Source organism: Anopheles merus, chromosome 2L (assembly GCF_017562075.2).
Source record: "Anopheles merus strain MAF chromosome 2L, AmerM5.1, whole genome shotgun sequence".
NCBI classification, from domain to species: domain Eukaryota; kingdom Metazoa; phylum Arthropoda; class Insecta; order Diptera; family Culicidae; genus Anopheles; species Anopheles merus.
The window spans coordinates 7,707,613-7,730,178 of record NC_054083.1 but is presented as its reverse complement, the minus strand read 5'-3'; the positions used below and the strand labels follow the sequence as shown (position 1 = coordinate 7,730,178).

Sequence of the window (22,566 nt, the reverse complement as noted above, 5' to 3'; positions counted from 1 at the left end):
CATTACACTAAAGAATATAAATTTATTGAAAGGAAAAATTCTTGCTCTACAAAGACGTTTTTCGCATCATTTTACACCTATAAATGAAACATTTATTGATGGAGAAAGTGTCTCCACATTTCATCTGCAGGAGCGGATGAAGAGACAAAACATCATAACCAGTTTCCAAACAGACGAAGGCATAAGCTTAGAATCAGTGGAGGAGATTAAAAACTACATGCACAGAAAATATTCTGAATTATACGTTGAGAGGACACCTGACACTCAAAATAACCTATCAGTACAACACACGGAATCACCAAGTAACAATTTCTCCAGCAGTCAAGTTATCATCGTCATACCAGACGATTGTGTTGAAAACAGGGGTTCCATGAATGATTTTAACATGCATGAAGTCCTCTTTGCAATAAAAAAATCAGCTTCACCTAAATCTCCTGGTCCCGATGGGATTCCAAAGGAGTTTTATAATCGCACTTTCGATATAATACAGTGGGCCTCCAAATTTTCGTCCAATTTCTTTATTAAATTTTGACTACAAACTTCTCTCAAGAATGTTTAAAATACGTATGCAGGGAATAATTGAAACATGGCACATCATTTCACCATCACAAAAATGTAATAACAAACCGCATAATATTTTTGAAGCTGTTCTTGCTATCAAAGAAAAAATAATAGACTTCAAGAGAAAGAGAATGAGAGTCAAACTCGTCTCTTTCGATCTCACTCAAGCATTTGACCGTGTAGATAGGAGGTTCCTTTGGACAACGATGGCCTCCTTGGGATTCAACGCAAAATTAATAGAACTTTTAACGATTATTGGAAATCAATCCTCATCACGGTTACTAGTAAATGGACACCTCTCCCGATCATTTCCTATCCGACGATCCGTAAGGCAGGGTGATCCCTTGTCAATGATGTTGTTTGTTTTGTATCTTCACCCGCTCCTCACCACACTCGAATATATATATATATATATATATATATATATATATATATATATATATATATATATATATATATATATATATATATATATATATCCGTGGATTTACATATAAATGGTACTTACATCGCTTTAGGATGTTTGAGTGGGCGTCCGGGTTTACTTTTGGTTTGCGAGCTCTGAGAAGAAGAAGATGCATCACGCTCCGGACTATCATCTATGGGTCGCTTTGAGCCAGTGTTATTCTCTTCTGTCGGTTCTGAGAGAGGATCGGATGGGATATCGAGCGGCGTTTTGAAGATTATTACCTCCTCACTGTTCGCTGCTTGATCTATTTCCATGTCTTCGCCTGCGTTTTTTTGTATTGTTTTTATTAGAAGAACTATCGGTTCGTGTGTGTGTGTGTGTGGTGTGTGTGTGTGTGTGTGTGTGTGTGTGTGTGTGTGTGTGTGTGTGTGTGTGTGTGTGTGTGTGTGTGTGTGTGTGTGTGTGTGTGTGTTGTGTGTGTGTGTGTGTGTGTGTGTGTGTGTGTGTGTGTGTGTGTGTGTGTGTGTGTGTGTGTGTGTGTGTGTGTGTGTGTGTGTGTGTGTGTGTGTGTGTGTGTGTGTGTGTGTGTGTGTGTGTGTGTGTGTGTGTTGTGCTGAAGCCGCGGTTTGTGTAGCGCCCTGTGGCACGTTTGTTGGTTTTATAATCCCTTGTGTGTTTTATTGAGTAACCTTTTCAAGCCTTTGTTGAAGGTTAACATGAGGCACCGATGGGTTGTGTTGTTGTGTGTATTTTTTGTTGTGTGTTTGGAAACAGGTGATTTAAGCGCATCCGCATATGAATTCTGTGCTGCTCTTTCCATCCTATTGACTGCATAACCCACACCATGATGTGCTGGCAGCTGACAATGCGCACAGGTGCGGACTTGCTCGCGATAAGTTACACATGTCACCTCTCCTTTGATCGTGATGTATGAAGCTATCGGTAGTTTGCGTATCACGCGCACTGCCCGTGATCCCATTAGGATACCAGCAAGCCGGCTTCCTTCCGGATGTCGTAGCTCGCGTACGCTAAGTATCTCCCCGTACTTAGCCATCTCTGCTCGAACTTCATCGTCGGTTATGTATTAGGGCAGGTCCTGAAGGAAAACATCGATCGCACCATCCTCCACCTCGATGTCAAATGGTTTGAACACGTTTCCTCACTTCCTCCCGTGTTCCCTTTATTCCTCTCCACTACCACTTACGCTTGCTTTAGTGTACCCATTTGTAGATACACCGTGCTCCGAATGAAGTGTAGGTGAGTTCGGATTAGATTGTCCGTCGGGAGAACCATCTTGACGATTAGATCATAGATCTCTTCTTTCGATGGTTTTACTTCAATATCAGCAAAGCTAATACGAAGCGTATTCTCCCATCTTCTTTCTGCACTGTTCATCCTAGTTGTACTTGAACTTAGTTGACTTTAAATTGTTTTGGTTTCTCGCATGAATACGTCTGCTCTTTACAAATGACACGAGAGAACTGAGATTGTAGGTTGAGCCAGCATAGTTTTCACTGTGTATACATTCTATAAATTGTAAACGAGAATAGTTTTCACATTCTGCTACTGTTGTCTACTTCTTATTGGTGTGTTTTTGTGATTGCGTGTGTGTTACAGGTAAGTTAACCAAACTATAAAACCTATAAACTATAAACTATAATTTGGGTCAATGTAATACAAAACCATTAATATTACATGTTTTAAAGCAATTTCAGCAGGAGAATGTCTTCCTCGAATGCCTGTTCAGCATCCTTTTGCCAAAATACAAGATACTACCGAAAACAACGGAAACTGGATGTATTATTCCACAATTTTCCATCGGACCCTTGTTTGAAATATGCTTGGATACAATTTTGTAAAAGAGGAGAGAATTGGCTGCCATAAAAAGACCATGCAATTTGTTCAAATCATTTTGAAAAAAGGCTATAAAATGGCAAATATTCCATTTAACTAAAATAGAGGAGTGCTTAAAATCTTCTTTCAACAGTTATATAAAACATTTTTTTATATAAACAACCCTCTGTTACATTGCGCTTCTCTACAGCTATTGCGTCAATAATTAAAAAGGAAGTAAATAAAGAAAACGAAATACCATTCGAACAACACCAAATTGAAAAACATATCCGAGCGGTTCATGTCAATGATTTCATATACGATGAATCATGTAAGTCGTGCAATCAGTATGCAGAAATCATAGAGTTAAAAAATGTGCTGAAAGAAAAGACAATGAAATGTGAACAACTTCATCAAGTTAATGAGTTTCTTTCCAAGCAACTCGAAGCAGCAAGCAAAAAAGCGTTGCAAGACAAACGAGAAATTAAAAGATTAAATAAGGAAATAGACAAGATGTAGGAATCTTTATTTTCACCTACGCAATTCACAGAGAGAATGGAAAATGCTTTAAAAGATGCATTATCTGTTAATCAAATAGCATTAATAACTAAAGAAAGGAAGCATGTCCCATGGACAACAGTTGAGATAAGTAAGGCTTTAACTTTAAGGTATTTTAGCAAGCGAGCTTATTGCATGCAATGAGCGTATACATTGATTTGAAATATTGCTTGCCATCCATTTCAACTCTTCAGAGATATGCACATCTTTGAGGATGTGCCCTTGATATGAATGCTTGAGGATATGCTAGTTTTTGTAGGGAATTTAGCCGATAGTTTTAATTCGTGTGAGTGTGAATGTGTGTTGAGTTTTGACGAGATGAAAGTCTGCAAAATACTAGAGTATGACCCAGCAGCAGATGAAATAATGGGTCCGCATAATTACACCCAAGTGGTGATGGTCTTTCTAAAAATTGGAAACAACCAATTTTTATAGGATTTGATCAGCAGATGACTAGATATATTATCCTGAAAATTATTGAAAGATTACACGAAAGAAACATAATTGTCGTTGTAATAGTGAGCAATAATTGCCAATCAAACATTGGATGTGTTGAGCTTCTCGGCTTGATGCAACAAGTGCCTATCAGGCAACACCGAATGATTGCCAATCGGGCCACACTTTGCACACCACACACACGATTGAACTCTGAATAAAGATCATTCCTGCATTAAGCGTACAAGCGAACACACGTCTTTTCATTTGGTAAAACAGTCCACTCGGTATTTCCACTTTGCGTTTCCATCACACTTCAACAGGATGCTGAAAAGATTTAGTTGCTCATGATTACAACAGGCTATATTTTTACCATTAACATAAATTAACAAGGAATTGGTTATTGGATTGTGGATTTATGTATAAAAGTAAGTCAATTAAACCGGATATTCTTCGAGATTTGATCGACAAACGAAACAAAGTTGAGATGACTCCGGTTTTCAAGTTGACAGAGAACCATGTATCCATGTCACCACAAGAAAGACAAAATGTTAGAAAAGCTGCTGAGCTGCAATCCTCTACCACTGCTAAATCTTTAAGATGGTATTTTCATAATAACCCAGAAGCAGAAGAGTTGTCATCATTCATAGAAGCAGTTGATTCTTGGTTTAGTGTTTCCAACTCTTATTCACCCTTTGCAAAGCCAGATTATAAAAAGTCGTATATAGGAAACGAAGAGCAAAACCTAGCGCTACATACAATGTTCGACTATGTTGAAAACAATAGAGCTATAGGAAAGATGAATTTACAAGAATTTACATCAATGCTCCTATTCGACGACATAAAAATCAAGCATGGAGTTAAGTTCATTTCGACGTATAAGGTAAATTTTCAACGTTATTTAGTTATCTAATTCAATTCAACCTTATCTAATTTATTATTTTTATTCTGTTACAGCTAAATCAAGATGTACTTGAGAATTTCTTCTCTCAAATTCGTCAAACTGGAGGTGTCTACGATCATTCCTCCCCATTGTGTTTTATTTATATAATTAGTTTGATGATATTGGGAAAGTCTACAACAATGTTGAATAATCATACCACCAACGTTACGAAAACAAAAAATGAATCTGTATTACCTCTTGGGGAGAATGACGTCTATAATAACAGCGACCAAGAGGTAGAATAATTTATTTCAGCTACTATATTCACTTCGGTAGGCACTAGGCAATCTTTGCCTTGTGATACAGAGGTGGTAATGGTTCTCTGTCAACTTGAAAACCGGAGTCATCTCAACTTTGTTTCGTTTGTCGATCAAATCTCGAAGAATATCCGGTTTAGTAATATGAACCAGGGCAATGATAATGATAACAGCAACATCATTAGTATCTCCAGTACTGAAGACCTTGCGCAGTCTGACCAAGAAAAAGACGGTTTGAGATATATATTCGGTTATATTGCCAAAAAGTATCATGACAAATTTCCTGACTTGGATTTAGGAACACAAACCAAAAATATTGCTGAAGATCACAGTTATTGTCAGCCACCCACATTTGTTCGTCACTTGTCCGTAGCAGGTTTATTTGAACCATCAAGTTCATTTGTTAACTATGGTCACAAAATGGAAATGATATTTGTCAAGATGCATCCGGATGGAATTTTGCATAAAAATTCTGGAATTGTAACTAATCTAGCAAATGAAATTTAAATCCAAATTCCTGAATTACCATTAGAATTAATCAGATGTTTAGCAAAAATACATGTCATTGTACGAATGCGATATTTTAACTTAAAAAATGATTTAAATAGCAGAAGAAAGCATAAACGCAGGTAACCGGATCCCCATGCAAAAAGTACCAAAAATAATGAAAAGAATTGTTAATTGATTTTTTTAGTTTTTTCACCTCAGTTAAATTGAAAAATGCACTTCATCTGTAACGACCAAGCGTTTTACGGGTGGCGGAAGGTTAATTGGCCGTTTTAATATGATTTATCACAATTCGGAAGAGCACACAATTAGTTAAACACAGAAGTTAGTGGCTTACGTCTGTTCAGTTCAATGTCGCGCCAAGAAGAGAGCTTTATTCTATGACAGTTCATCTAGCACACCGGGTGCTCCAACGGTCAAAATACAATGCGTATATACCGCTGCGTTTGGGGTTTGGGTTGAGTGCACAGTAAGCGATATTAGTCCGGACGTTATAACTTTTTTTAAATGTGCTTTAAAAAATAAAATCAACTTTTACCCCTTACTTCTATAACCACCTACCTGAGTAGGTAATACATACAATAAAGGATTTTGGTTTCGATTAGTCGCTAATTTTGTAATGATATGTATAGCAATGCATGTAGTTATATTTATAGAATCCATTCCAAAAGTTTTCTAGCCCTTAATATTCTTCTAAAGTCACATAGAATAAATGATTGCCCCGACAGTCGGGAAGACATGGCGGTGTATTAGTGTCAGTTGAACTAATTGCTTTGCATTCAATTTATGTAACTGAAAGCCATACTTCATAAATTTATAACATGAAAACAAGTATTGTTATTATAGCTGCATAGAATAAGTTAAACAAGAAATTTTTGACCAATAAAATTACAAATTCCCTTATAAAATGTATTACCTACCCGGGTAGGTGGTCATAAAGATGAGGGTGTATTTTTGGTCATAGAAACAAAGGTTAACGAGCTCCTACGGAATCACCTTACGAAAACACCAAGAGAGAGGGAGGGTTAGGTGTGTGTGTGTGTGTGTGTGTGTGTGTGTGTGTGTGTGTGTGTGTGTGTGTGTGTGTGTGTGTGTTTTTGCTGTTTCGCAATCTCCTACGGAATCACCTTGCGAAAAACACCATGGGGAGAAGGAGGTGTGTGTGTGTTTTTTTTTTAATTTGGTTTTTCAAGAAGAAAAAAATCTTCGAAAAATACCAGGGGAGAGGGTGTGTGTGTATGAAAGAATGTGCTAAGGAAAATAAAGTGAAAAATAAAATAAAATATGTTGAACGAAGTTCTAAGAGTGTCTGAACTCATAGCAATCCGAAAGAAAGCGAGGGGGGGGCTCTTAAAATGTAGTAAACATGCATGCAACATGTATCACGCCACCGCGACGGTTCTCGTATTCAGCCCAATTGGAGCTTCTAAAGGATTATTTTAACGGGCGCCCAGATGGAGCCCGATGAGACCAAAATCGCATGGATATTGGTACCGGGGCTAATACACTTCTTCCCAGATTGTCTGAGTCACTGGCAAGCAGGTACTTCGTCTTCGTCGCATTGATTCTCAATCCAAATCTTGCTGCTTCGCGTTTGAGTCGGGTGTACGCCTCATACACCTTCGCTGTTGTCCTGCCGATGATGTCGATGTCATCCGCGAAGCCAAGAAATTGGAGAGATCGGTAGAGGATCGTGCCACGGATGTCGTTGTCTGGCCCCACGCCTCGAATGACACCTTCGAGGGCGATGTTGAAGATCTGACAGAAGAGTCCGTCACCTTGACCTCTGTGAGATTCAAACGATTCCGACGTCAAGTTCGATACTCTCACCTTGCACTGCACCCCGTTTATGGTGGCCGCTAACAGCCGAATCAACTTCTCAGAGAAGTGCAAGTGTATCGCTGCATGATGCTCCATAGCTCCTTCCGGTCTATGGTGTTGTAGGCCGCCTTGAAGTCGATGAACAGGTAGTGCGTTGGGATCTGGCGCTCTCAGCACTTCTGGAGGATCTGCCGTAGAGTGAAAATTTGGTCGGTGGTGGATTTGCCTCCAACAAACCCAGCTTGGTAGCTGCCGACGAAATTTGCAGCAAGGGGCGCAAGTCTGCAGAACAAGATTTGGAACAGGATCTTGTAGGCGGCATTCAGGACTGTGATGGCTCGGAAATTTGCACAATCCAGCCTGTCGCCCTATTTGTAGACTGGGTAAATAACACCCAGCTTCCATTCCTCCGGTAGTTCCTCCTGTTCCAGACTTTCTCGATCAGCCGATTCATTTCGACGGTAAGGCTCTCCGGCCCCATCTTGAAGAGCTCGGCCGCCAGTCCATCGCTGCCGGGAGACGTATTGCTCTTATGCTGCTTGATGGCGCTGGCAATCTCATCCAGAGATGGCGGGGGTACCTCGTCGTCTGCGCCGATGCTGTCGCTGTTGTTACTGCTGTGCTTCTGCTGTGGTGGTTGCCTCGTTCTGCCACGTGCTCCAGCCTCTCCTGCCTCTGCTCCATTCAGATGTCCTTCGTAGTAGCACTTCCACCTTTCGATCACCTCCCGCTCGTCCGTCAGGAGATTTCCTTCCGCATCCCGGCACATTGTGGTTTTAGGAGCATCCCTGCTCCTTGTCTCCTTCAATCTCCTGTAGAACAAGCGGATGTCCCCCGACTGAAAAAGCTGCCCCAGCAGCTGTTCGCCTGACTCTTCAAAACGGCGCTGCTTGGCCTGGAAGAGCAAGGTTTGCTGTTTTCTCAGTCGTCTGTCGTGTCTCCACGTTCTGACGGGTTTCATGCCGTAGCATGCGGGCGCGCGCTGCATTCTTCTCGGATAGTGCTCGTCTGCACTCTTCGTCGAACCATTCCTTATTCTTTCTGCGTGGTAAGCGGCCGATCTTGTGGTCGGCTGCAGTGCTGATGGCTCGTTCCACCATACGCCAGTGGTCTGCGAGGGGCTTCGCGGCGATGTTGTAGTCGGCCACTAGCGCTTCCCCGAGCGCTGTCGCATACCCCTCCGCCACATCAGCACAATATATCCGATCCAGGTTGAGCCTTGGGGTGGCCTAATTCCGTTGGTTGTTAACCACAGAGAGTGTCTGGCGCAGCTTCACCATGACCAGGAAATGGTCCGAGTCGATGTTTGCGCCTCTATACGTTTTAACGTCGATAATATCCGAGAAGTGCCATCCGTCAATCAGAACGTGGTCGATTTGGGACTTTGAATCATCCTTCGGTGTCACCAGGTGTTGCTATGGCGGTGTGCTTGCTGGTAGAAGGTGCTGCGGATGCTCATGTGCTTGGAGGAGGCAAAATTTATCAGCCCGAGGCCGTTATCATTTGTCAGCTGGTGGACGCTAAAGTTTCCAATCGTTGGTTTATATGCCTCCTCCTGTCCGATCTGAGCATTAAGGTCTTCAATGACGACCTTCAAGTCATGTTTTGGGCAGTGGTCTGCACTCTGAGTGCACTGCCCCAATAGAAGAAGAAGAAGAAGAAGAGAAGAAGAATGAAAAGAAGATAAAGAGTGGAGGCTTGTAGAGGCCTCCACCTCGCGGAAAGCAACCGATGGAAAAGAGCTGAAGCTTGTAGAGGCTTTAGTCTGAAGGAAGACCGATTTTCTCTCCTTGAACACTAGGAATAGGGTATCAAACGGGATTGGCTTTTTTTTTGGTTGTGTTTATTTTTTCTGCATATCTGTCTGCTTTGATAGTTCTAAACCAACAACGACCCTCTCTGCGTTGGCTCACGCTTTTAACCGGTCGCGCATGCGAGAGAATTATTAAGAATTCACATGTGTGGGTGTATGAGAGCTAATTCGATAGCGTACGAGAGAAATGCAAAAAGTTCTAGAACCGTTACTTGTCTAGAACATCTCTCTCTTCAGCTACGTGTTTCACACGCGCTGCAACTGGTTCACTGTTGGACCAAACCGTTTGGGCGCGAACATGCACCCCCGGGCTGGGAAGAATCCTCTGAAGCACTGCAATCATGTTTGCAGTTGTCTTCGATCGGCAAAATGGAGATTCGGGATACGACTCGTCGATAAATCGCTCCGTCGATTTTAGCGTCCACAGCTCGTACGAGGCTGTCTATATACCCCGGGTATATGTTCACGATATAGGTCCCGGGTATATGTTAACGATTTTGCCCAGCTTCCAGGTCTGCGAAGGCAAATCTCTTTCCTCAACTAACACGATCATTCCAGGGCAAATGTTTGGAAGTTTTTGTTGATTCTTGCTGCGCGGTTGCAGGCTCTGAAGATAGTTCTTTCTCCACCGCTTCCAAAACTGCTCCCTCAGTTGTTGCATGTCGATTCATCGGACTACTATCGTAGCTTAGCTCGGGGGTAGCAATCAGAGGACGACCAACAAGAAAATGGTCGGGCGTGATGATTTCTGGATCTGAGGGATCAGCGGAGATCGTAAACCTAATAAGCGGTCGCGAATTTAGGATAGCTTCCAGTTGAGTCAAGACCGTTGCGAACTCCTCGAATGTCAGTTTAGCGTCCTTGAGCGTTCGTTTTAGATGGTACTTAGTGCTTTTGATGGCTGCCTCTCAAAGACCTCTAAAATTTGGAGCTTCGGGAGGGATGAAATGCCACACGATCTCCTTTGGCTGACAATATTTCTCGATCTCGTTGACGGTTGTTCGTTTTCGGATTAGTTGGTACTGCTCAAGTAGTTCCAAACTAGCCCCCTTGAAATTACATCCATTGTCCGAAAATATTTCCTTGCTCAAGCTGCGTCGACTGGTAAATCGATGAAATGGAGCAAGGAAAGTCTCGCTCGACATGTCCGGGGCTAACCCCCAGTGCACCGCCTTCGTTTCCATGCAGCCAAAGACAGTAATGTCAGCTTTCACAAGGCGAGATTTGTATCAGCTCTCCTTGACCCATACCGGACCAGCGTAGTCTATTCCTGTTTTCTCGAAGTTTTCTCGTTTTTCTGTTTTCTTGAGTCACTCGACATGACGCCAGAATGCCCATCAACTGGCTGGAACGAGGCTTCAATCAGAAACAACGGACACGGGTGATCTTACGAACTGATGATCGTCCATCTAGCAGCCAAAACTTAGGAGCCGTTAGGAGTCCGAAGAGACCCAAATGCATGAGCTCTTGGTGAAACGTCAGGATGATGAGATCGGTGATGGGATGCTTTGGTAGCAAGATTTGATTTTTACTGGACAGTGGTAGATTGGAATTCTGGAGTCTTTCTCCGATTCGCAGAATCTCGTTAATGCTGCTGGCGGATGTGTTGCGCCGTCGCAGCGCCCAACATCGGTGCTTTACACCGAGTCGGGTATATTTTTCCTTGGTCGACCGGAGAGTGCCTCCGACTATAAAGAAACCAGCGATTCTGAGGTTTGTGTTCGAATGCGCTTCTTTATTTAGGTTTTCATCTCTTAGTTGCTATGCTATTTAGACCGAATATAGGTCAGCTAACTGTAACTATGACTATTTTGATAACAAGTTTTACTTATACTTAATGCGACATGTACCTATGGTTTATGAATTGCGTAAAGTTACTTCCTCGTTTGAACCGTGAGAACGGTTGACTACATGTTTATGTTTGTTGCGTTTCTGAAGCGCGCGCTATAGCTTGAGGCGTTGTTGGGAACTAAAACCAAGGCGGATTAAATTTCTTGCCAAAACGATTTATTATAATAATATTACGCGCCAAAAAATTTGTCGGTTTTCCGCGGTTGGTTTAGAAAAGGGTTCGTTCCTGTCTTGTCCTTTTTAAACCCTATTTTATGTTACGCTTCGTGCCCTGTTCGTTTCACGCCTACGCTCGTTTTAAACGACCCGTTTATGACAGGTAGTTGGAATTCCAACGCGAGATTCCAACAGGCGTGTTTTGCTTGGTATGTGTTTACTTGAACTTTGTTTTAACTTGAAGTGTTTACTTCGCTACATCCGCATATATGCTTTTACTTCACAATGAGGTCGTACGTAACACTCGTCGATGATGAACGGATGCAGAGCTTGATTCCGCTTACACGGCTCATTAGCCTTTACTCTGTGGATTTCGTCAGCAAGAGCCTCATGCTGAATAACCAGCGCTGCAACGACGGGCGGCACTCTCAATAGTGCCCTGGACTCTTTAGGTAGTGCCCTGGAGCCAGCCATTGGTGCCAGAGACCCTGGAGTCAGCGGTTGGCACTAGTGGAACTGGCCATATGCATGTCGCATGCACCTACTGATAAGAGGTGCGCAGGATCCATTTATTGGTTCTTGGCGCACTACGTAAAGGATGCTAGGGAATACCATTTTATTCGATGAAGTGTGACTCGTTTTTTCTTGATGAAACTATGTTGGTCATCTTGGGTGTGTGTATGACTCGGACGGTTCCTCTGAGAGTTTTCCGAAGCTACCACTTGCTCGTTTTTTTATTTCATAACAACTATTAGAGTAGAATTATCTTATAGATACTTTCATCCTTCTTAAACCTGTGTTAGGGTAAGAGGTGGGACTTATCATCAATTCTGGAATTATTTCGTCAGGAAGATCTTCCAGAATCTCTACGTCGTAATCGATTCTCTGGAGGAACGTCGGACCCATCCGCCAGAGGCTGGTTGTCTTCAAGGTTTCTGGCAGAAGACCCCGAGACACGATGTCAGCTGGATTTTCCTTCGTTGAAATGTACTTCCATTGTACGTCTAGCCGTTCGGTAAGGTTGCGAATTTTTTCACTTCGATTTTGCACAAACACTTGCATGTTTGCAAGTGGTTTCTTCAGCCAAACAAGGACAATCTGGCTGTCAGTCCAGAGAATGATGTTGCGGAGATCCTACCTAGGAGATCATCCTTGCGAGAAGATCGGCTCCTAGCAATTCCATGCGTGGAATGGTTACTGGTTTCACTGGTGCAACCTTCGATTTGCTGCAAAGCAAACGAAGACTTTCAGTTCAATTAGGAAAGATGCAGCGAAGATACAACGCTGCTCCGTAGGCTCTTTTGGATGCATCAGAAAAACCGTGCACTTCTTCATTGAAACAGCATTGTGGTTAGGAAGCACAACACACCTCGGTATTTTAATGCTATTCACGTTCTTTAGGGATGTACGAAACTGCAGTCACTCTTGCAGCAGCTCTCCTTCTAGGCTGGTGTCCCATGGGAGTCCAGTCAACCAAATCTTCTACAAAATAAGCTTCGCAACGAAAATGACTGGCGAGAGCAAGCCAATCGGGTCAAATAGTTTGTATATCTCGTAAAGAACGGATCGCTTGGTTGGTGGATTGGAATGTTCCATAAACTAGCCAACGACGAATGCAAATTCGTCTCGGTGTGGATTCCACGTCAATCCGAGTGTCTTCAAGACACCTTCAGTTTCGTCGCTGAGAGTTACCAGTTCCTCACGGTCAGTTTCGGGGACGTGTTTCAGAAGCTTTGGAGAGTTCGAACTTCACTTGTAAACTGGGAACCCAGCGGAATTGAGTAACCTGTGGATCTGGGTCTGACACTCAATTGCTTCAGCCACAGTGCTGGCTCTGGATAGGATGTCGTCGACGTAACAGCCGTCTCTTCTACTTCTTCTTCTTCTTCTTCTTCTTCATCTATGAGCGAGGTTGTATACTTCTATGCATTCAGTCTCTATTTCGGGAGCTTGGGACATAATCAGAGTCATACCCACTCTGGCTAGAAACTAGCCTTAAGCTGTGCTTAGAGATCTGAAGTACAGTATCTCACACTTCATATGATCTCCAAACGCAGCTTACTCTTTTAACCTGACAGACTCTGCCATATGGTTTTTATTTTCAGGTTTGTTCATGTACCATCTTCAAATTCTGTCGTCATCCCCCAGGAGCGGCTCTCACGCCACGATACTGCTGCCAACACCCCCGACCCACCACACGACTCCCAGGCAGAGCCAAGGCAGTCTCGCAGGAGGACGCACCCCCCGAGCACCACCCCGCAAAAACACTGTATTCTGCATGACCAACGGGGCGCGCACGACCATACGACCACGACCATTTTATCTTATATCAAGGAAAGTCCATGGAGATCATCTCAGGCACAACCAAATTTGACACAACAACCTACAATACTCACGAAACCCGGCACATCTCGATCTCCCGCAAACCGTCAAGAAGTAAATCAACGCAATCAATCATCAACAGTAGAAATAGAGCCAGAACAAAGTATTCCTGTTTTAAGCGGTATGTTCTATACTTAACAGGTGTTAACAACTATCAAGATTTTAAAATAACAATATTGTTACAGCATCTTCTATGTCCGGATCTCATTTGCAGTTTCTACCAAGATCGCGAAATAACTCGTTCGAAGATTATTTTGGTGAGTTTTGTTATTAAATACATAGTCAAACCAATAAAACATATTTTTTTGTAGATTCTATCGACAACCTCACTAACGTTCTCCCGTTACCTGAAATTTCTACACATTCTTCAAAACCACAGCAACAGAATACCGCTTCCAGTAGTACTTCGAACAACCACCCCGTTCAGTGCAGCAATGCTATAACAAAACGTGGTGTAGATCTCATCCATACTAAACTAGACTATATTTTAGACGCAATCCATGATAGACGTGAACTTTCTGAACGCGGTAGCTCAAATGTGTTTAACTTTAAGCCCATAAAGGATCTGGCCACATTAAACGAATTTGAAAGACAGCTAGGGGAGACTAACGGGGCATATAGAGATCAAATATTTAATACACTGCATAGTTCGATTAAGAAAGGGAATTCTAAGTATCAAATCCATCAAGCAATCGACAAATTGCTTGATAGAAAATTTGTTACTGAAATCACGTGGTCCGGTAGAACAAATAAGGGCGAGAAAAAAATTGCATTTTCAACCTACACAAATATTAAAAAATTGTTTGTTGATATTGCTGGCATAATGTTCGAACAGCCAACGGAACAGTTCGTTTCTGAATACTTGGGTCAAAAATTTAGACATGCTAGCAATCGTGTAAATATTCTTGTAAAACGAACTACTACTCCTCATAATGTTAAACGAAAGATATAGATTTTTTTTATGACATGAATGTCGTTTAGTTAAATAAGACTTGGGAATTATACTATTATTTAAGTATTTTCCAAAGGTTGCCAGGTCAGAAAAGAGACGATAAAGAAAACATATTCGAATGTGATACACAGATGAAAACAAGGTGATATATAGTTGATATAGGACAACAAGAATTTACTAAATTAACAATATGTTTAGTTATATGAGTAATGAAACTTATGTGAAATATTAACGAAAATAAAAAAAAAACCATACAGTTGTACTTTACTTTTACCATTTTTATTTGTCTACTCAAATCGATAAAGTGTGAAGTAATGGAATGTACACAAACTCTTCTGACCCTGTTTTGATAGCTACTAACTTACACTTAATACTTTGAGGGAAAAACTCATCAGAAAATGATGATAACGCATTCATGTTACCCTTCGATATGTTTAAAAGGAAGGAACTTATTGGCTTATAAAAGTATTCTTCGCTAGTAAGAAGCTTCTTTCCTTTGATAACCACTGTTGATGCACGTTCAACTGCTGATTCAAATCTAACCACATGGTTATCCTTCGTTAAAAACCATCCGTTTCTATCTCCTAGCTGTAACGTCAATCCTTGACGTATATGAGCTGTCCTCTTATCACAGTGGTGTTTAACGCATGGATATTTCATATTTTTCTCTGTATTTTTGTGTCGGTTGTCAAGTTCATCTAATTCTGCCAAACGGTTTATCACTTGTTGTAAACAGTTAACTCCACTCCTTAACAGCAGCTTCAAAAGACGTATTTCATTTTCAAACGGGTATGTTGATATTAATGGAAGAGGGCCATAGTTTTTGACATCTTCTAGAACGTGCTGAAGATTGTGTACATTGCTCGTTAGACCGTATGGTCCGTAATTTGTTTCGTAATCCAAAACAAAACGATTTAGCATATTTCCTGCTTTTGGCCAATGCGCTTCGTACGATTTTGAAGATAGCAGAGTTATCGAATAAAATAGTAACATGAAATGGGAATACTGCTCTTCTGGCACATTATCACGCAAAACAACAATGCTGCCGTAGTGAAGGAATGATCTGAACTCGGTTGCTTTCCATTTATCCAAAAATCGCAAATGACGTAGCTGTCTATGAATTTCGGTTGGAAGCTGGATGTCGGCTAATTTTGATGAAATTATCTCACATTGTTGATCAGACCATTTGGGTAAAACTCCACGCTCTCCATCCCTCCATCTCTTAATTAGGTTTTTGAAGACTCCATGGTGAATTAGATGCAATTCGTCAGCCACAATAAATTGTTTAATCATATCTAAGCATTTGAGTTCCAATAGAGGCGTTAGTTCTCTTTGATGCTCTGGCATATAATCGCCATCTCGAAATACTTTGTTTGTTCGTGGCTCGGCAGAAACTCCTCTAAAAATAGTTCTGTGGTTTTTCTTCTTTCCTTGACATGTGCATTTAATGCATCCTTGCAATCCGTTAAAATTCACAACTCCTGAAAATAAATGAAAAAGAGCGTTATAGCTTAACTTATAGCTGTGTAATAGTGTAATTGTAAATTTACCTTTTAGCAGAGCTCTAGCAGGAGTGTCAGCGATGAAGTAAAGCAGGTTGATATTTATTAAACGGTTTTGTATGACAATACCACTGGTAGTCAATTCTTTCAATTCATCTACAAGTTGCCGTAAATATTCATCTATGTTTTGTGGATGCTTCAATCCACAGTAAATACCCACTTTCATCGGCGCTTCGTTTGGGAGTTCGTCGATGCTCGCCAAGATTGGCGAAAACTCCAGGTTGGTGCTCTTATGAAGTGGTAATCCATCAATAAACACTTTCAGGCTTAGTGTTGAAATATTGTCATCAAGGTTGCCGGTGCTGTTAAAGAAAAAAAGACAAAAATAAATTAATATTTGAAATTGCGATTCCATTTGTATTGAACTTACCGAAACTTTTTGATGAGGCATGTCTTTATTCCTTGGTACCACAGCTGCCCTCCAGTGATGTTTGTAATTTCTGCAGGTTTCTTTGGAGTTTTTAGTAATGTACGAGGATCTTTAGGAAGAGAAGCATCACAGTTTGTACGTAAAATTCTCAGCAGAAACCGGAGCGATTTATGGTCTATATTGGAAACCAATGACCAGATTTTTAAGCATTCTTGAAGATCCAGATTTTCTATTTCGATTTCATCTGTTTCGTCGACCTCTTGCTCTTCGTTGGTGTTAATGGCTTCATTTTCATCAGCCTCGTTGATGTCCAAATTTTTAATATCCTCATCCTCGTTAATGTCGATGTTTTGATTGTCTCCTTCAGAATCACAATCGCTTATGATTGGTAAATTGATACTTGCGTCTATGTTTGCTTGATTTGGTAATATATCAGCTGCAGTAAAAGGTAATGCAGAGGACGTTGAAGGCTGATTCCTCAGATCAATTTGCGTTTCACTATGCGTTGCACTAGACTGGGTATCCAATCTTGATACTTTTGCCTTAGCATCAGCATCTTTATAAAGTTTTCCGGTTCTTTTAAGTTGTTGAGAATATGGAATATCTTCCATCACTAATGGATCTTACACTTTTCAAGAAATACACGAGACACAATGGCAGAGCTCCGAATTAGAACAGAGATGTCACACAAACAACAACGTACTTGCGAATGAGGGACATGCTGTATTCGGAGCAAAATTTATACAACCCGAAGTATGGAAAGGTATGTAAATTTACCTTTGCACAACATACGAACCATTTAATTGCCTGGGGTTTTTATGCACAGGTTCGTGTTCTAGCTGTTGTAAAAGTTACCTGCGTTTTTTATGGTTTCGTATGCCTGTAAAATTTTCTTAGTTTTCCAGGTATTAATAAGCCTTTTTTGTAAGATAAGAGTAAGTTTTATTTGTTTAGCAGGTATGTTTATGAGTTATGTTTATGTTTACTCTTTATATTTAAGAAATGGTAGACTTTGTACAAATCTACCAGGTTAACAGTATAATTTTTTAGTTTTGACAGGTTTCGACAGGGTAATAAAATACGCGAATGTGTGCAAAAATGCGATGCATAACATCATTTTGTGCATAACGTATTTAACATAAAATCTAATAACATTTTAAGAGCTTTACATTTTCCGGGTGTTCGACAGGATCCGTGGTGTATTGAACCATAATATACTTATGAAATTGCTGTTATTTGGCGTAACGACCTAAGGGCAGGGCTGTACCGGGCTTCTAGGCTTATTAGTACCATGCAGACGGATATTCAATTCTTGACACAAGGGACCGGTCCATGCTTGAACTCACGACGAGTTTTTTAAAGTTTTGCCACCTGAGGACTGTACCACGTTTTGCTATATATAAAAAAAGCATTTGTAACTTGACATACTGGGGATACAGTAGTATTACAGTAGTTTATAAAGCAAAATAAGAACATTTTCATCAAACAATATTGAAATTGTAAGTTTATGAGCAGTTTTAGTTAAACTGCTGCTGTGGCCAGCCCAATACTGGTACAATTACCCTACCTTTATAGTAAATCAAACAATGTTCAGATATGTACAAAGGTGCTAGACAAAGTGCTTGGTGCGCTCCACACGCGGTATCGTGTACCAACCAACGGAAGCGGGTTCTTACGACAATCGGTGCAGATCACGAACGTAAGCTCCATGTGCGGTGCCGTATTGATCGAATGGACCGTCCGGTATGCAGATGACACCATGCAGGCGGGATGAACATGATTACGGCATGTTGGTTGTAACGTGACCGGTAGGCGAAGAACACCAAGCAGCGCCGAAACATAAAACCTAGCAAATTAGTCTGTGTTTCGCTGCCGAAAAATAAACATATCTTTTAAAAACTCACGAGGGAGTTTCTCAAACGTATTTGTACATTTTGTAAAACTAAAGAAAGTCCTTTCTCATAAAGAAAGTTCTTTCTCATAAAGAAAGGGAAGTATCTTTTAATGTTCAACAGCCTGAATAATAATTTTAAAAATAAATATGAACTGCACAGGGCATTCATTCGAACTCTTTTTCACATACATTGTTTAAACAACACTGTTAACGAAAATTCAACTACATAATTCGTATTCATAGTTACAATTTAATTTCATGTACTTTTTCACACCAATGCCCTGTGCTCAGATCCCCGAGGTCCAACCACGGGATGACAAAGTTTGAGATGCAAGGGCTCGATGAAAATCAGGTGCGTGCGCAACAGCCCCAGTCGTATCGATCACGGCATAATTCACATGACAGTCGACAGCCCGACCGATGCGTTAGCAGCAGGTAGAAAACGACCCTTTGTAACTTGGACTCGTTCCATATTGGAATTCGCAGCATTGATATCCGAGAGAGGGAGAGAGATACAGCTGAGAAGGATATTTGAGGTGCTTGCCGATGCTTGTAGTGAAATACTTCAACGCACATGCTATAACGTGCGCACCAGAAATCCCTGTGCGCCATTACCTGGGTAAAAGGAGGCAGCGGAACATCATTTTAATGAAAACCGCGTGATCGAGAAGGTCATTTAAGTTAGCATGCGCTAACAGTTTCATGTTTCCAATTCATCAACATAGCTGAGGGCAAAGGTGGAGAAAGCTCTCGTCGGCGAGCAATTATATGATGCCTGTAACGGTTGGCACTGAGCTGCCTGCTGAGATGGCAACGTAAAAAGCCCCAAAACATTGAAAATAATTCAACATGCTACGACGATAGTATCGAAACAGGAATACCTGGTAATCTCGTCTTTGGAGCGGTCATTTGCACCGTATTAAAACCGACAACAAATGATATTGCTCCCCAAGCCTAGATAACCTTTCGAAAATATTAGCTTTGGTGCTATGAATGCTAGACACACTTGCAAAAATACTTCAGCGACGTATATTCATTCACCTGTACCAAGAGGAATAGGATTCATAACAATGTCAATGTCCAATGACCGGTACGCCCTACGCGGCGTGTGATTTTCCTATCACTTAATCTTGTGTATTATCAACACGGGTATAACGGCCATATCGTTCGACAGCATTAACGCTCGGTATAAACACTGCCCGATGGCTGTGGCGTTACACATCCGCCATCCGCATGGACACTGTCAGCTGAAATGCCATCGTGCAAAGTAAGGGTTATGGTTTGGTTCTGTTGTTCAAGTTTAAAGCTATCTCCGGAAGTAGTCTCTATCACCGTCAGTAGAGTGATCGTGTCGTTCACATGAATCGTTCTCACCTGCTGGCAGCAGCCACCGATTCGGCGTTATGCTACGCACCACCTGTGCGGTACGGGGACTGCCAGGAGTGCTTCTGGAGTGCTGCAGATTGCTCAGACTGGTACAGCGTAAGTCAGCAATTGGCGTGGGAAATTGGTATGAACGCATTGCAGTTTGTGGAACTCATACCAATCTACCCAGCAAGCAAGGACACCCGTATCCACATCCATCGTGGAGCGAAGCAGCAACGAAGATCAGCGACATACAGATATCAGATGCCGCCAACTATGGAAAAAGCAGTCAACTCAAGTGAGCACAACACATAATTCCGGACGTGGGATCCTAGCAGCCATGGAAACACGTACAAGTTACATTCTATATTCAGTCACGAATATTTCCGCGTGTACCTTTTTGGTATTTTGGATCACTGCCGGACTCTCGGACTGAACGCAGTTCCCTGGCGTAGACTCGCAAATCCCTGGTGGGGCAAGTTGGGTGGGATTGGGCATGGACAATAGAATATCTTGAAGTCACTTGTTTACCTAAAAAAACATGAACACACCCAGTAACTTTATCGTTTTACATTATAAACACATTAACCATTCAAAATTAAGCCTGTTACTTACCGAATTCAAATTTACAGCAAGCGTATTGCTCAAAACAGCAAGTATAACACAATAACGTAAATATAGTTTATTTCAATTATTAAATACTCGTTAGATCACAACACTGAGGTACTGGCGGTATTATGTTGCTCATGAAATGATAAATCTATACTATTTGATCATCTAAATTGCAAATCAAAGGTTCCTTTGATAACAAAAATATCAACACTAATACGAATCACAACAAAGTTTTCAACTGGATGACAGCGGTAATGCACACATGTGTAGAAGCGAACAGATATAAGAATTCAGCAGGCACATGCACAGCGCGCGTCATAATTTTATGCGCCAAAATCTTAAAATTTAAGTTATTCATGACAAATTGTAACGACGTTTTCATACTCTGACGATTTTTTACGGAAGATATTGAAAAACTTAATGTAGTGCAATTAAATTTAGTGCAATATCATTAGCAGAACATAACATTTTCATATTTGTTTGTAAATTCGGATCCTAGGAGCTACTACTTTTTTGAACAATAACTGTAGAAACACAAATTTTGTCTGAGTCCAGAACAGCAACAGGGAAGATGTCGTACGCTGAGTGTGGAGATGTGTGTGTGTATGCGGTGAACGTTGCCGCTACAAGCGTGCTTTAGGATTCAACGCATGTAGGAGGGGAGTAAAATCGCTTGGCTCATTGAAAATACAGGCAAAGTTGGCGCGAAGAAAACGCAACACTGCGGATTGTATGGAAAATGTTGCGCGTTCAATCCGATTGCCATGCGATTGTCCTGGGGGCAGCCCCGCAGGGCCCCGGTGTCTCACGGCCCCGGGAAGACCGGGGGAAAGAGCCCCGGCCCCATCGCACCGCCGCACGCTATCCCATCCGTCAAAACCAAGTCACAGGCCTCCACGGGGTCCACCCAGCAACGTGCCTGTCCACCCAGAAACCGCCCATGTACCCCCACGAAACGCACCGGCAGGCGGCACCGCCGTTCGAGAAAACCGCTTCCCGTCAGGAGCTACGTTGTAATCGTCCTTGTAGTTTGACATATTTACATCAACTGTTTTGATTTGTCGCATACTTTGTTCTAAATTACTTTTTAATATTTCGCCATTGCACCCAGCTGCCAGTATTATGAAATCATCAGCGTATTGTATTAGTTTTGGTGTTTTTTGTTATTTATTCTTTGGTGTAGCTCTCTTGTATATGTGTTGAATAGTGTTGGAGACATTACGTATCCTTGTGGGAGACCATCCGTCACTAATTTTACGATTTTTTTCCGTTGCTTGTCATTTCGATAGTGCTATTTCTTAAGAAATCTCTGTCCAGTAAATGATTAGACTAGGCATATTCACTTCTATTAAGTTTTTTATTAATATACTGATTTTCCCCGTGTTATATGCATTTACTAGATCAATAAATTTTATGCCTGTCCTTAAATTATTGGCCTTACTTTTTTTTTGTTCATTGTAATTTGATTACAGACATAGTTGGTACACAATTGTATCGACCATTTTTTCCTAAATCCAAGAGAGGTGTCAGGTAGTATCTTGTTAGTTGTGAGGTACCTGTTTATTTTTTTAGTATTGCTGTGTTGCTTACTTTTATTGTTGTTTGTAGAAGAGAGGTGATTCTGTAGTTTCCTGTTTGTTGTATATCTTTTCCAGGTTGTGGGATTGCTATTGCTTTTATTTGTTTGTATTTTTTTTATTTTGCCTCTTTGCCACATTTCATTTATTTCCCATATGAAATTATTTATTTCTTTTGTGTTTAGATGTTTTAGCATTTCATATGTGATTTTGTCATCCCTTGGTGCTGATTTTTTGCTGTTTATATTGTCCCAGTCTTCTTCCTCTATAACAGTTTCCTCGTTGATAAATTCTGGTATATTGAATGTTTCCAGTTTTAGTCCTTTGTTCTTCTCGAAATTTATTTCCAGTAGTTTTTTTGCGTTTTCCTCATTACTATGGATAATGTTTTCTTCTTTCGTACTTTCCTCTTTGTAGTTAATTTTTTTAACAATTTCTCACAGTTCTTTGTTAGATGTATCTTCGTTTATCATTTGTATTGTATTTTCTATGTATTTTCTTTTACTTTTACAATTCTCTTACTTCATTTTTTTCCCTTATGATTGCTCTTTTCGTACCAGTGTTTGGTTTCTTTTAACATCTGCTCTTTTAGTTTTATGAAACCATCGGTGTATCTTATTTTTTTGTTAATAACAAGATCACTTATTGTGCCTTCCTTTGCTAGTTTATTGGCCCATTCATTTCCGCTTATTCCGACATGTGCGGGTA

At 41.0% G+C, this 22,566-nt stretch overlaps 1 long non-coding RNA gene across 1 annotated transcript; it reads right to left on the bottom strand.

Annotated features, from left to right (window-relative positions):
- Positions 1-19,324: 19,324 nt before the first annotated feature.
- Positions 19,325-20,458, bottom strand: LOC121593499. The gene is made up of 3 exons (XR_006004785.1): positions 20,285-20,458; positions 20,024-20,200; positions 19,325-19,943 (listed from the first exon to the last, which is right to left on the bottom strand). It is a non-coding gene; the product is annotated as an uncharacterized LOC121593499 (long non-coding RNA).
- Between the last annotated feature and the right edge of the window lie 2,108 nt (positions 20,459-22,566).